At 41.9% G+C, this 16,560-nt stretch overlaps 1 long non-coding RNA gene across 1 annotated transcript; it reads right to left on the reverse strand.

Annotated features, from left to right (window-relative positions):
- Nucleotides 1–6,080: 6,080 nt before the first annotated feature.
- LOC123371000 lies at nt 6,081–16,357 on the reverse strand. The gene is made up of 3 exons (XR_006579683.1): nt 16,298–16,357; nt 9,097–9,260; nt 6,081–6,324 (listed from the first exon to the last, which is right to left on the reverse strand). It is a non-coding gene; the product is annotated as an uncharacterized LOC123371000 (long non-coding RNA).
- Between the last annotated feature and the right edge of the window lie 203 nt (nt 16,358–16,560).

Consider the following 16,560-nt stretch of genomic DNA (forward strand, 5'->3'; position numbering starts at 1 on the left):
TAGGGAGTTTATTATAAATATCCAGAAGGTACAGTGATTCAGCTAATGATTACATTACATCTAGCACTCTACAGATATTCATTTAGCAGGGTCCAGTGTATTTTACAGCCTATTTATACATGATCAGCAGATATTTATTTTCCTCAAAAACCATCATATCAGCCTTTTGTTAAGTATAAAGTGTGTTTCTTTGATTCATTAGTGCTCATTAACCCACACCTCCCCTCTACATATGGGTAACTGAGAATCACTCAGCTATAAAGAAGATGGTCCCAAGGCAGAAGTAACTTACTTCCTGGCAAGCTATACAAACTTTAAGACACTTGCACTCTTACTCAGTAAAAATGCACATGAACTGGAGAGTTTCCAGTGGATTCTGCAATAGTCTGGGTGCCTCTGAAGTGTCATGGGCAGTAGCTACTTTTGGCAAGGAGGTGTTTATGACTGTCCAAACTCTTCCTGAACATGCCAAGCTGCCAATCAGCATTTTTGTTCTCTTGGGAAGACTATTATTTCTGAAGAAACTGCATTGAAATGCTGACATTGAGATACCATCCAAAGATGATAGCCTTTTCCGCATGTAAACTGCAAATGTTCACAACTGTTAAGTTCCAGGGCAAACTTTTCAAATGTGCTTGAAGACAGGCATTTAAAGACACATTTAGAAAATGAAGGGCTTATCTAAACATGAAATTTGGACCATAGTGGTATAATTACAGTGGTACAACCCTAGTATGGACAACATTACACATGTATGAAAATGCTTGTTCTAGTGTAGTTATTCCCTTATGGAAAGGGGAATAAGTTATGCTATTAAAACATCTTTATACCAATATAACTGTGCCTACATTAGGGACTGTGTTGTCATAACTACTTTGGTATACAACCACATAGACAACAGAAATAGCTGTTCTGGAACAAAACCTGTGTGTAGGTTGGGCTGAAGTAAATTTCTTCATTTGGAGCTAGGAAAGATGACACCTTTATTTTGATGCTTAAATATGGATTCAGCATTGAACTAATTTGGGCCTATTTTTTCATTTAAATAAAATAATAAAAAACCTTGAAAGATATCTATAATGGTCCAATAAGGCCTAGAGCTGGTCAAAGATAGTAAAAATATGACTCACTTTTATTTTGAAATGGAATAATTATATGTCCACTTTAAAAGAACGTCATGCGAAAATTTTTCAAAAAATTTGAAATTTTGTTGTTTTGTTTTCCCTGTCCTTCCCCCACCCCTCCCTTTTGCCATGGAATAGAATGAATGATGAACAGGGTTTTTTTTCTTTCACCTTTTGCCATTCTCACTTTTCAAAATGTAGTCAATTTTTCCCAAAGCGGCAAAAAAATAAATGAAGGAAAGAAAGAAAGGAATTATGTCCACATTTGACTTATTCTCAGTTGCATTCCATGGTAAATAGGAGAAAGAAGAAGAAAAGAGAAACAACAAAATTTTGTCAGGTTTCAGAGTAGCAGCCATGTTAGTCTGTACCCGCAAAAAGAACAGGAGTACTTGTGGCACCTTAAAGACTAACAAATTTATTTTAGCATGAGCTTTCGTGAGAAGTGAGCTGTAGCTCACGAAAGCTCATGCTAAAATAAATTTGTTAGTCTTTAAGGTGCCACAAGTACTCCTGTTCTTTTAACAAAATATTGAAATCTGAAATTGTAAAACATTAAAATGAGGACATTTTAACATTTGTTTTTGAACAAATATGGAAAATTTCAAGGAATCAGAAGCTTTCCATGAATATTTCTTGTTTCAAAAAAGGCTGTTTTTTTTTATCAGAAAAATTCTGCACAAAACTGTTTGACCAGGTCTAACAATGACACGACTTGATAGCTGATGGTATGAAGCAAACAGCCAAGTGCCATTACCATCAATTTATCCCATTACTCTACCGATCTGTGTGTCCACATGAGTACTGTCTATAATAATCATTGACTTCTTACTAAAAGGAGAATTTCACTAGTACCTCTTGCCCACAGCCAAGACCAGGAGCCTGCTGTGCTGGGTGTTGTATGTACATATTATATATGTATATTAAAAGAGACAGTCTCCATCCTGAGGAGTTTACTCTCTAAACAGACAAGGCAGAAAAAGTTGGTAGGAAGAAAGCATCCTTGCTTTACAGAGGGGAAACCAAGGCCCTGAGAGATTTAAGTGGCTTGCCCAAGGTCACACAGGAAGTCTTTGGCAAATCTGGGAATTTCTGATTCCCCGTCTGGTGCCTTAACCACAAGACCATCCTTCCACGGTATCTAAAAACTTCTCAGGTTATTTAGATCTGTGTGGTGAGGATCTTACCGGATTAGATAGTCTTCTGCTCTTCTGTTTTCATTGGCACAAGCTACTCTTCTTGGTATATAAATCTTTAGGTATCTATTTCTCCCCTCCACCCAGCATTCTTCTCTTCTTCCCCCTTCCTCTCTGTTTAAGGAGGGAAAGTCGTTTCTATAGGGGCCGGGGTATGCAGTGAAACAAAGAAGTGTGCAGACTGTGGATTAATCAGACCTCCTTAGGTAATGTATTCTTTGGCCAAACCCCTTCAACCAAGAACAATGTATTGACTCAGAAGAGTCCTATGGCAGTTCCACAATATAAGGTGTGATTTGTAACATGCAGCCTTTCCTTCTATAACCTGCCTATGCAGTTGAGAAATTTCTGTATTTGGGCAGTAGAACTTTCTGTTCATTTACAGGCTATACAACCATTTGTTTGTTATAGGCTAGAGCTTTCCTAAAGGGTTTGACTGCACAGAAGGAGTAGATTCGGAGTGCAGATTCTGAATCCAAGGGAAAAGAGCAATCCATTGTCTCCAGGAGTGGCTTCAACCCAAATGTTGCTTCCTCCTTGTGTAGAGTGAACCTCTCCCACAAGGTCGTCAGATCCACAAGGTGCCCACCACTGCTGTTTGTACCTTTCGGCATGAGACATCACCCATTTTTAATACTGAGGGTGATTAACCTTTGGAAAAAACTACCAAGGGAAGTGGTGGATTCACCATCTCTTCAAACCTTTCAATCAATGCCTTTCTAGCAGATATGCTCTAGTCAAACACAAGTTCCTTGGCTCAATACAACAACAATTGGACACAGTTCTATGGCCTGTGTTATACAGGAGGTCAGATTAAATGGTTCATTCTGGCTTTAAAATCTACAAATCATTAGCATCCCATTATTCAAATCTAACTGGAATAGTGTGTAGTGCCTCACTTCATCCCTGTTGGAGCAGAATGCAGATTATGGTATCTCTCTGTGTTACTCCGACCACATGTTAGGCAACACTGCTCCCCAATGGCAGGAATAGCAAAAACTCCAAATAATATGGTAGGTCCTTTCACCTACAATTCCTCATTAAGTGCCATCAAAATTTCTAAGCATTCATTAGAATGTTAGTGTACTTTTAATAATAATTAATTTCATCTGTAATTTTGATTCACTTACATACTGTGCTGCCTGTGTCAAATAAAGTTTAAAACCTCAAGAGAAGGTGTACTATCATATGCAAAACATATGGTATGTCTTAATAAGCTTCATTAAATGCTTGTTTAAATCAAAACATTGACTTTTTTTTTTATTTTTACGCATAGTTAAAGTGCATTTGTAACATTATGTTAATTACTAGGCATGGGGGAAAAAACTCTTAATCCATTAAATAAACATAAAAACACTGTGTATACTTTATCCAATGCTAGTTAGTTAAAGTTTGCAAAGCACTTTGATGTTTAAAAGTGCTACATTTTATTTTTGATATTATTCCTAAAGAAGGGTGTGTGGGGTTTTTTATTTTGCTTTTGGTTCGGTTTTTTGGCAAGGCAAACTTTTCCACATGTTTAGTAGACATGGTGCAAGGAACAAGAATTATGGACTGCAACCTGCAAGCCCATACTCACCTAAGACATGCTGCTGTGATGGCCACAAGGAATCTAAAAGCTCAAGCTATTACATCTGGAGTTATGGGTCGCTAGCTGAGACTGTAACAGACTCATAGCCGCTGTAAATGGGGCATAGTGTGGGAATCTGTGACACACTTGTTGGTTGCAGTCCTGGCACCCAACCTTGTGAAGTGCTGAGTACTTTGTGCTCCTCTTCACTTTGGTTCCAGTCCTGCAGTCAACTCTGCATGGGCACATGATTCTGCTTTTCACTATTCATGTTTACTTTTTGCATTTCATAAGAATGGCCATACTACATGTGACTCACCAGGATACAATCCAGACCAGTGAGCAGTTGTGTCACCTCTTCTCTGAAGCCTTGGGTGCCTTCCAATGCTTTGCTGAAGGAGTTCCCACCTGGGCTGCTTACAAATAGCCTTCCAGCATTCAAGCCACACCCTGAGTGCGTATAACTGTAGCCTGCCAGCCACACTTGGTTATACTCTGGTTCTCACCAACCTTGGTTATATTTCAGGGTGACCCCAAGACATGCCCAGTCTTAGATTTTCCCCCTGAAATGTATATCCTGTATTGTCCAGCCCTCTTCTGGACAATAAAAATGATATAAAGCCACAGAATCATAGATCATAGAACTGGAAGGGACCTCGAGAGGTCATCTATACAAGTCCCTGCACTCAAGGCAGGACTAAGTATTATCTAGACCATCCCTGACAGGTGTTTGTCCAACCTGCTCTTAAAAATCCCCAATGGTGGAGATTCCACAACCTCCCTAGGCAACTTATTTCAGTGCTTAACTACCCTGACAGTTAGGAAGTTTTTCCTAATGTCCAGCCTAAACCACTCTTGTTGCAGTTTAAGACCATTGCTTCTTGTCCTATCCTCAGAGGTTAAGAAGAACAATTTTTCTCCCTTCTCCTTTTAACAGTCTTTTATGTACTTGAAAACTATTATCATGTTCCCCTCTCTGTCTTCTCTTTTCCAGACTAAACAAACCCATTTTTTTAAATCTTGCTTCAGAGGTCATGTTTTTTAGACCTTTAATAATTTTTGTTGCTCTTCTCTGGACTCACTCCAATTTGTCCACATCTTTCCTGAAATGTGGCACCCAGAATTGGACACAATACTCCAACTGAGGCCTAATCAGTGTGGAGTAAAGTGGAAGAATTACTTCTCATGTCTTGCTTACAATACTCCTGCTAATACATCCCAGAATGATGTTTCCTTTTTTTGCAACAGTGTTACACTGTTGACTCATATTTAGCTTGCGATCCACTATGACGCCCAGATCCCTTTCTGCAGTACTCCTTCCTAGACAATCATTTCCCATTTTGTATGTATGCAACTGATTGTTCCTTCCTAAGTGGAGTCCTTTGCATTTATTCTTATTGAATTTCATCCTATTTACTTCAGACCATTTCTCCAGTTTGTTCAGATCATTTTGAATTTTAATCCTATCCTCCAAAGCACTTGCAACCCCTCCCAGCTTGGTGTCGTCCGCAAACTTTATAAGTGTACTCTCTATGCCATTATCTAAAACAGTGATGAAGATATTGTACAGAACTGGACCCAGAACCAATCCCTGCGGGACACCACTCATTATGCCCTTCCAGCATGACTGTGAACCACTGATAACTACTCTCTGGGAATGATTTTCCAACCAGTTATGCACCCACCTTATAGTAGCTCCATCTAGGTTGTATTTCCTTAGTTTGTTTATGAGAAGGTCATGCAAGTCAGTATCAAAAGCCTTAGTAAAGTCAAGATATACCACATCTACTGCTTGCCCCCTATCCACAAGGCTTGTTACCCTGTCAAAGAAAGCTATCAGATTCATTTGAAGCAATCTGTTCTTGACAAATCCATGCTAACTGTTACTTATCACCTCATTATTTCTTCAAAAGAAATGACATGCACACAACTTGCCACCTCAAATAGTATTTCCCAAACATTTCAATTTAAACACACTGAATTAGATAAAGTTTATTAAGTACAAAGAGAGAGAGATTTTAAATTCTAGTAATGAGGCACGAAAGTCAGAAATGTTTACAAGAAAAATAAAGATAAAACCCAACTGGTGCCTAACTTAACAAACAATCTTAAATTCAAAGGAAAGTTTTCTCATGAAATGCTTTCAGCAATCTTACTGACCAAACTTCTTAGGTCAGGACCCATTCTCCTGGTATCTAACAAATACTTTCTTTGTTGCTTCAGGCACTGTCAATGCAATGGATGGGGGAGAGAGAGAAGGATGCTGTGGGATGTTTGCTCCTCCTTTTATAGTTCCAGTCTCCCTCTTGAAAAACATTTCCAGCTGAGATTCAGAAGACAAAGAGTCTATGTGGAAAGATGTTCCCTGCTGCTTTTTTCCACCTGTTTGAACTTCCTTTTTCCTCCCTTTCTGCTTGATGACTCAATTTACTGCCTAAATGCAAAATAAGCAAAGCACACATTCCTTTGTTTAGGACAGCCCTGTTTGCCAACTTCTGCTTGGGTAGGGCTGTGATTTGGAACACCCGTTAAAAACATACATGGGACTCTTATAAACTTACATACAGTGTTGCCACACATTTTTTTTATCAAGATGATATTGACCAGCAAATTATCAGTTTTCAAATGATACCTTACAAGACATGCCTTGTACAAAAATTACTGCAGTAGTGTGAAGCTTGTGAACACAGGTATGTTCTGTCATAATAGGTCAGAACAATCATCCATCTATCCCAGTGTCCTGTCTTCTGACAGTGGCCAGTGCCAGAAGCTTCAGATGGCTTGAATAGAACAAGGCAATTATCAAGTGATCCATCCTGTTGTCCACTCCCAGCTTCTGGCAGTCAAAGGTTTAGGAACACCCAGAGCATGGGGTTGCATCCCTGACTGTTTTTGCTAATAGCCACCGATGAACCTATCCTCCATGAACTTATCTGATTCTTTTTAGAACCCACTTATACTTTTGACCATTAAATATCCCCCAGTTGAGTTTGACAAGTTGACTGTGTATTATGTAAAGAAGTACTTCCTTATGTTTGTTTTTAAACCTTCTTGCTATTAGTTTCATTTGGGTGACCCCTGGTTCTTGTGTTTTTGTGAAGGGGTAAATAACACTTCCCTATTCATTTTCTCCAAACCATTCATGATTTTATAGACTTCTATCATATCAATCCCCAGTCATCTCCTTTCTAAGCCGAACAGTACATCTTTTTTAATCTCTCCCCATACAAAAGCTGTCCAATACCCCTAATCATTTTTCTCTGTACCTTCTCTGTACCTTTCCAATTCTAATACATTTTTTTCAAGATGGGGCAACCAGAACTGCATGTGGAATTCCAGGTACAGAATGATCCATGAATTTATATAATGACACTTGGATATTTTCTGCCTTTCCTAATGGTTCCTAACATTCTGTTTGCTTTCTTGACCAGGACTGCACATTGAGCAGATGTTTTCAGAGAACTTTCCACAATGATTCCAAGATCTCTTTCATGAGTGGTCACAGTTAATATAGACCCCATCGTTTTGTATGTATAATTTCATTCTTTTTGACCCATGATAAGATCTATCCCAGTGTTTCTCAAACTGGGGTTGCTGCTTGTGTAGGGAAAGCCCCTGGCGGGCCAGGCTGGTTTGTTTACCTGCCCCGTCTGCATGTCTGGCCGATCGTGGCTCCCACTGGCCACAGTTCGCTGCTCCAGGCCAACGGGGGCTGCTGGAAGCGGTGGCCAGTAAGTCCCTCGGCCCCCACCGCTTCCAGCAGCTCCCATTGGCCTGGAGCAGCGAACCGCGGCCAGTGGGAGCCGTGTTCAGCTAGACCTGCGGATGGGGCAGGTAAACAAACTGGCCTGGAAGCCAGAGGCTTTCCCTACACAAGTGGCGACCCCAGTTTGAGAAACACTGATCTGTCCTTTCCCTTCAAGATATTCCCCAGCCTCTCCCTTACACGTTACTGCCCCTCTCCTGTTTATGTCACTGGATTTCTCTTCCCTTCAGTTCTCTCACCCAACCTCACTTTATTATCTCAGCAGCCACACCACAAGCAGCAGGCCGTGAGACACGCTCTGCTCTCAGCGGAAGCTGAATTTTCTCTCAGTGGCCACACATGCACCTACCTTAAAGGGGACACTAACCATCACTGTATTAGCATGCCACAAACCTAGCATCTTTACATTCCTGCCTCTTTATTGTGTGAGGAACATGGATGATGATGCAAAGCGGTAGCTGAGGTACAGAGGTAAAGTGACCTGTCACATAGGAAGTTTGTGGCAGAGCAAAGAATTGAGCCCAGCTCCCCTGAATCTCGCTCCCCAAGACCTCACTTGTTCTAAGATGAACCATGGTCAAAACCAGGAAGACCTCAGAACATTTCCCTTTTCTGTGTTTCACTCACACGCTGCCTCTGCTGCTTTCAGAATGCCTTCACTTAAACCCAAATGCAATTAACTTATTCCATCACTATAGGGCACTATGTAGAATATGTGTATACGTGCTGCACTCTAATGCTGCATGCATCTGATGAAGTGGGTTTTAGCCCATGAAAGCTTATGCCCAAATAAATTTGATAGTCTCTAAGGTGCCACAAGTACTCCTCGTTCTTTTTTCTAATGCAGTAAACTCCCTTATCTTATCATGCAAGTGGCAGACATGCAGCTCTCTGCAAGCAGCAGGTGTCTGTGATGCATTCATTAGCAACCTAACTGTGTTTGTTCTGTAGAACACGTTGCACTTTGTAGGGGATTCAGATCCATTTTTACATATCTCCAACAGCATCTCGCACCTTTGCTGTGGCTAATCAAAGGAGTGTTAGTGCAGTATGGACTTTTATCCCTGTTATCAACTATACGTTCCCTCTATCACGGTAAATTGCCACACAGAGGTAATGTTCGGCTATCTTTTCAGATTGTTGCAAAAATGATGGATAATCTTTTATTTGGAATCACGTTTTGGGTCAATCGCCCATACGCTCTGGTCAAATCCCATGCTTATCTTGCTTAGCTGGAACTAAAGCAGTGTTTTCCTTACCCTTAAAAAATGACCAAACTATAACTCATAACGATTTAGCTGCTGTCCTGTATATGCCTCCAAGGTCCCATCCATAAATGAAGATGATTTTGAAGTTGATGGTCTGTTACGATTATACCATGTACAACTAGTGCAGAAACTACACACAAGGATCTTAGGTTTACCCCTGAAATACAAGTACCTCTGGAGTGCTGGACTAAGGAAGCAATTTAAAAGATCACACGGATGCCATACAGTAGGTTGGTACAGGAAGTCAAGATTAATTCTCACTAGTTGATTTGTGGGCCTGCTTTCTTTCATTTCTTTTCATTTTTCTGGTGCTGTTGCCTATACTGCTTTCCCCACCTACAGCAAACACGATATACAGAGAGAGATCAGACAGAATTCATTGCATCTGAACAAACACCAACAACCTAATAAAACAACAGGAGAACAGGGTGGGGAAGCAAAACAGATTTGATATCAAAACTCTGAGAGATCATGTTGCAAAGCAATCCTATCAAATAAACAAATACAGTTTAATCAAGACATTCAAATTAGAGTATCCAGTCAAAAATAAATTTGTCATTCAGCAGCAAGAGATAGGGTTATATAGAAGCACGGAGGCTTATTAATGATCAAAATCATTGAACTATAGATCAGATTTAAGATAAAGAGGCAAAATGTCTGTGAAGAAAATCTATGCAGCTCTGAATAGATACAAGCAAGGAGGATTGTGTAATTTCACTCAAATCCTGCTGTGTTACAGTGTATTGCATGTAGTTCAGCAACCTCAGGAGAGTTGTGGTAAAATATACAATGAAAGTTTCCATAATCAGAGTGAAAAAGATCACATCGCCTACCTGGAGAGGGGCCACCAGTCGAGAACACGGCTGGCGAACCTGATCTATCCATGGTACTGCATGCAGTAGAATTTGCAGTGGGATTTCCTTGCCGATGACAGAAAAGATACCAATGTAACTCTGTGTCACTGTCCTCAATCTTCGCTTGCACAGCTGCACCTGGGGCTGCCATTTGTGGTTCACTGATTCTGGCCTGGGGTCTCTTCACTATCCAGCATGGTTTAGAGTAACCCCAAAGGTGCTCTAAATGACATTCAGGTGGCTGTGGTTCCAAAGGGACACCCACCAGATGGAGTGCAGTGTATTCTGTCCACGGCCCTTCTCCCTTGGATCTCATGGTTAAGTAGCTTAGCTATGTACATAACTTGATGGCTCAGCAGAATCAGGCTCTACTCTGCAAACTGGCACTTGCTTTATTTCACTTTCCTTTCCTGTGACACATAGTGTGACAATGAACTAATGTGCATGTGCACCACTGCCCTCTTCTGGATAGGTCTGGAACTTCTAAAGAGTGTGTCACAATGTTCTATACTACCAGCAATGAATGGAGAGTGTCCTTTCGCTCCAGTCTAGGGGCCAGTGCTCTGAGAATAGGAAGATCTGAGTTTTACCTGCTGTCACCAGGAGGTTTCTAGAAGCCATGGTGTGCATGTGAAGATCCTTGGGAGTCACAGATTTATTGCAGTATGTTGTTGTATCTGAGAGAGCTCAATTACTGCTCAAATTAAGCTAGATGTTCCATTTCCTTCCTCTTATTGTTCTATACTACCTTGATACTTAGTTAAATGTAGTCAAAACAAAACAATTATGGTAGCTCTGTGATAAGGTAAGTACCACGTTTACTCTGTTCACTAACTTTGTGATCTTATATTTAGATGCAATCCATCCTCTGAAAAAAGCTGGAAAAATCTAGGGGAAGAATTATAGGATTGGACTCTGTGTTGTTGCTTTATCTACTTCTGGCTCAATAACAGCTACTTGTGTGCTGCCAGCATTTCAATGAACTCATGCCTCATTCTATGAGATGATAATGCCATTCAGGACCGCGCTGTATATCTTCAGATTTTACTGTATTGCATATCAGCATTTCTGCTGTTTTTTTTTTCAGGGCACATCCAGGGTAAGCCAGTTGTTTTAAACTTTCTCTGGGGGTTGTATGTATTCCTGACGAAGGACAGATGTTTGGGGGCATTAGGCCACTGTCAAGACACTATTACAAATGTTTCCTCATAGCTTGGCACTTTATATCAGTTAACTTCCATAATGCACAATGCACCAGTAACAAACATATTTTAATATGCTGATATTCCTGAGAGATCTCTTGCTCTTCTCATAAGAAGTTATTTTGTCATCAAGCCCATAAGGGCTGTATAAGTCAAGTAAAATAGCAGATTCAGCCAACACAGGGAAAAGCTCTGGCACAGACAATGTTAATTTTTTTTCCCTGAAAGCCTGATTATAGTGAAACTCATAATTCAGCCAGTCCCCTCTGTTCCAAAACCTCTCACAATCATCCCCTACCTGCCAAAAAGCAGGGTTTTGACTTCAAAAAGGGAGAAATGCCAGAGACTCCATGAAGTCTGCTACAGACTTTGCTATTGATTTTCACATGTAGGGCAGCTGCATTCCATGATGATGAGTGGCAGGGTAAAACCCACAGATACATATGAGCTGCCCAAGGGATTTTATGACTTACAGCCCATTATATTATCTGTGGTTTTGATTAAACGATTTTATCCTAGAATATAAAAATTGCAATAGGAATAGGCTACTTCTGTTTCCTGATGCAGAATAAGAGTCTGATTCACCACAGCCTTATGCTGACTTTACTAGAGGCCATCCCTTGGATAGGGATGTAGGATTTGATCTATCATCATGTCTTGCTTCACTGTATAGCAGTTGTCCAAGAATAGCTCTGCAGTCTGCAAATTCATCCCAAAGCAAGTGTGACAAAGGAGAGAGGACTGGGTCTATGGAGAAATGGTTAATCAAGAACCAGCTTGTTTTGCCCAGAGGATGAAGCTGGACTCGAGGGGCCTGTTTCTTCATTCACTAACACCAGAGTTATGCTACTGTATCACCATTGCTTTCAACAGAGTGGCAGTATCTTAACACGGGTGTGGACAAATGCAAAATCAAACCCAAGTTTGGTAAATACTTGAGTTTCTGGGCTGATTCGCTGGTACAAATCAGGAGCGACACACATTACTGTACAGTTAAGAACCAGATTATCAACTGGTGTAAACCCTTAGGGCTCCATTGCCTTCCAAGGACCCACACCAAACTGTGACAACTGAGGATCAGAGAATAGACATAAAGCAACATAAAACTAAAGTAAATCAAGCTGAACTATGCTTGGTTGGCTGTCTCCTCTCTTCTTCCCCATCTGCCCTTTGTTTGTGTCATTCACTTGTTACGTTCTGTTGTAGCTTGGACTGGATTCAATTTGGGGCAGAGAATGCCTTTTCAATAAGTGCTTATACAATGTCTAGCAAATGGCACCCTGGTCCTCTTTGAGGGCCCATAGGCTCTACCACATATAGAAATAACAACTGAGCAGGGAATCAGGAACTTTGTGATCCCAAATCAAATCTCTGCTGGCTTATTTCCTTTTCTTCCTGCTGTGAAATCACTATTTTGGGCAGTGCAATAACATGGTAAAGTGACAATCACCCCAGTGCATAAATAAGCAGTGCCAATGATAACTCTGAACATATATATGGTGCACGTTCTCCAGATGACCTTTCCATGGGTTTATGTATAGTTTTTTGATGCATTTGGGTTGTTTATGTGCCTCCAAAGCAGAGCTGTTCATAACCCTCTGGATTTTGGTTCTTAAATCTGGAAAGTAATAAACAGCAACAAAAAGTGCAAAAAATACTGAATGCTGGGCCACGTGATCCTTCACCATCATGTGCCCTATAAATTGACTTATTCAAGTGAAAACAAAAAGGAATATAGGGATACATCATCCCCCCAACTTAAATGGCCTCACAGTGAGTGAGCAAAAAGCCTCCTCACTTCTTGCACAACCTATATAAGAGCTGCCCAGCATCACAGCTACTGTTCTCCGCCATGGTCTAGGAATCAAGAGACCTAGGTTCTATTCCTAGCTCTGTCACTGTCCTGCTGGGTGACCTTGGGCAACTCACGTCACGGCTCTGTGCCTCAGTTTCCCAATATGTAAAATTTGGATGATGATGATGCTGACCCCCTTGGTAAAAGAAGCAAAGGGTCCTGTGGCACCTTATAGACTAACAGACATATTGGAGCATGAGCTTTCGTGGGTGAATACCCACTTCATTGGATGCATGTAGTGGAAATCTCCTACGAAAGCTCATGCTCCAAAACGTCTGTTAGTCTATAAGGTGCCACAGGACTCTTTGCTGCTTTTACAGATCCAGACTAACACGGCTACCCTGCTGATACTTGACCCCTTGGTAAAGCACTTTGAATTCTACGGATAACCCCTAGCCCTTTATATAACACTTTTTTTTGTCACATTGTTCCCAGTGGGAGCAACTTGCCAGGATGACGGTAGGGGACAGCCTGAGGTATAGCTCCACTGCCCCCTACCTGCCAGCCAGCAGAACTGACTGGCCACTCTGTGAGGGAGTGTATGTTATGACCATTAAATGAATGCAGCCGTTTGTGCTCCTACCGTGCAACATTCTGCACCACTGAAGTAAAGTGTCACCCAGTGTTCCACCTGGGGCAATGCAGCTCAGTATTGCCTTTACTATGGGCAAAGCTACTGGCACAATCTTGCCCAATGAGCCTGATGGGGATCGAAATGAAAATCCAGAGGTGGATAAGGAGTTGGTTAAAGGGGAGACTGCAGAGGGTAGTACTGAAAGGGGAACTGTCGGGTTGGAGGGGGGTTACCAGTGGAGTTCCTCAAGGTTCGGTTTTGGGTCCTATTTTATTCAATCTATTTATTGCTGACCTGGGAACCAAGAGTAGGAGTGGGCTGATAAAGTTTGCGGACGACACCAAGTTGGGAGGTATTGCCAATTCGGAGAAGGATCGGGATATCCTCCAGGGAGATTTGGATGACCTTGTAAACTGGAGTATTAGTAACAGGATGAAATTCAATAGTGAGAAGTGTAAGGTTATGCATTTAGGGATGACTAACAAGAATTTTAGTTATAAGCTAGGGACGCACCAGTTGGAAGTAACGGAGGAGGAGAAGGACCTGGGAGTCCTGGTTGATCGTAGGATGACTATGAGTAGGCAATGTGATGTGGCCGTTAAAAAAGCTAATGCGGTCTTGGGTTGCATTAGGCGGGGTATTTCTAGTAGGGATAAGGAAGTGCTAGTCCCGTTATATAAGGCGTTGGTGAGACCTCATTTGGAGTATTGTGTGCAGTTTTGGTCTCCCATGTTTAAGAAGGATGAGTTAAAACTGGAACGGGTACAAAGAAGGGCCACTAGAATGATCCGAGGAATGGAAGGTATGACAGGAGACTTGAGGAGCTCGGTTTGTTTTCCTTAACCAAAAGAAGGATAAGGGGAGATATGATTGCACTCTTTAAATATATCAGAGGGATAAATACCAGGGAAGGAGAGGAATTATTTCAGCTCAGTGCTAATGTAGACACGAGGACGAACGGATATAAATTGTCAGTCAGGAAATTTAGGCTTGAAATTAGACGAAGGTTTCTAACCATCAGGGGAGTGCAATACTGGAACAGCCTACCGAGGGAAACAGTAGGGGCGAAGGACCTCCATGACTTTAAGATTAAGCTAGATAAGTTTATGGAGGAGATGGTATAATAGGATAACGGGCTTAGTCAATAGGTCAATTAAGTGCCAAACTGGTACTTAATTGGGTCAAATTGGGTCAATAATATGATATTCTTAACCTCTTTCAGAGGGTATGGCTGGAGAGTCTTGCCCACATGCTCGGGGTTCAGCTGACCGCCATATTTGGGGTCGGGAAGGAATTTTCCTCCAGGGCAGATTGGCAGTGTCCCTGGAGGTTTTTCGCCTTCCTCCGAAGCATGGGGCAGGGGTCGCTTGCTAAAAGAGTGGGTAGATCGGCTAATGTGGCCTGCATCTTGCAGGAGGTCAGACTAGATGATCATAATGGTCCCTTCTGATCTTGAATTCTATGATTCTATGATTCTATGATTCTCTAACCCTTACTCAGTGGGCCTCACTCCACAAATAATCCCCTTGATATCAGCAGGCTAGACTGTGCCTTTAGAGACACCCCTCTGAGTCACAATTCCCTTCCCACTTCCCCCTGGCTCTGGGGATGGGTGAGGGAGTTAACAGCATGTTGCTGGTCTATATCAGCCTGAAGTGATGATGCCGTCCAGGCCAGGACAGCTGTGCTGGCCCCTGCCCCACTCCTCCATTTCCTGTCCACCTCCTGTCGGGTGGGAAGGGCAGTAAGAAGGCAAGTGGCACCCTCTTTGTCCTGCACACCCAAACCAAAGATGCAGTGGCTTATGCTAGGGTCTGAGAGGAGGTCTTGCTGCTCTTTATACCTCTGCACAGGCATGTAGGGCAACTCACAGGCTAGCCCAGTGGGAACATCTTAGGGTGACCAGACAGCAAATATGAAAAATCAGGACAGGAGGTGTGGGGGGGGGAACCTATATAAGAAAAAGACCCCAAAATCAGGACTGTCCCTATAAAATCAGGACATCTGGTCACCCTAGAACAGCTGTGCAGGAAGATTCCATTCACCAAGCGCTAGGAGGGTACAACGGATCTCTCAAAGGGTACGTCTACACTGCAGTAAAGAACCTATGGCACTCAGAGCCATGGTCAACTCACTCAGCTGCAGGGCTGAAAATAGCAGTGTAGTCATTTGGACTCAGGCTGGAGCTTGAGCTCCGAGACCCTCTGTTTCAGAACCTGGATCCAAACGTCTAAACTACAATTGTTAGCCTTGTAGACCAAGCCCTGTTTATTGTAGTGTAGACATACCCAGAGATGCTTTAAGTGTGCCTTTTAATATCTTTTGTTTTGTTTTGTTTTGCATACTCTCATCCAGGGCCAGTGTCATGGTCTCACCCTCACTTGAAACTGGGGGGTTTCAAGTTGAGGACCAGCATGTATCCCCCCACCCTAAAATCCTAGGGTAGGTCTCCTTTTTGCTGCCACCACCCGGTCAATTACGTGGGCCGGGGCACCCCTGTTTTCCCCCTCCTCTTTCCAAAGACGTTCCCTGGGGGAAACACAGATCAACTCACAGAGGGAGAAACCTCCCTTCTCTGCCCGGAGATAAGCCTGTCTCACCACCGAGAGAGAGTCTCTTAGCTCCCTCCCCCTGTATCCACAGTAGAAGGGATTTAATCAAATCTTTATAGAAAGAATTTATTAAAAGAAAAACAAGAAAATACACAATCTCTATGAATCCAAGCTGGACATTCATAGGGTATAACCTTACTAATTTCTGGAGAGAATCTTCTCTCCTTCTCAGTACAAACAATACAGGCAGAATTAAGAATAATCAATAACAAACACACAGAATTGCAAACATAGGATTATTAGATGAGGACACAAAAGTACCTTTCTAATACTCACTATCTTGACTAGAAGAAATTAGTTCAGAAAGATGGAAACTTGCAGAAGACTTGATTAAACATCTGGACCCTTGTAACTCCAAATGGCTAAGAACAACACACACAAGAACAGAGAGAAACAGTTCCCTCCTAGGAATTTTTAAATTCTCTTCCCTGATTGGTCCTCAGGTCAGGTGTTCACCAGGTACTATGTGTTAACCCTTTACAGGTGGAAACTTAACCCTTAACTAACTATTTCTGACAGCCAGATTTAGGGTGACCCAG

Source organism: Mauremys mutica, chromosome 5, assembly GCF_020497125.1.
Source record: "Mauremys mutica isolate MM-2020 ecotype Southern chromosome 5, ASM2049712v1, whole genome shotgun sequence".
NCBI classification, from domain to species: Eukaryota; Metazoa; Chordata; order Testudines; family Geoemydidae; genus Mauremys; species Mauremys mutica.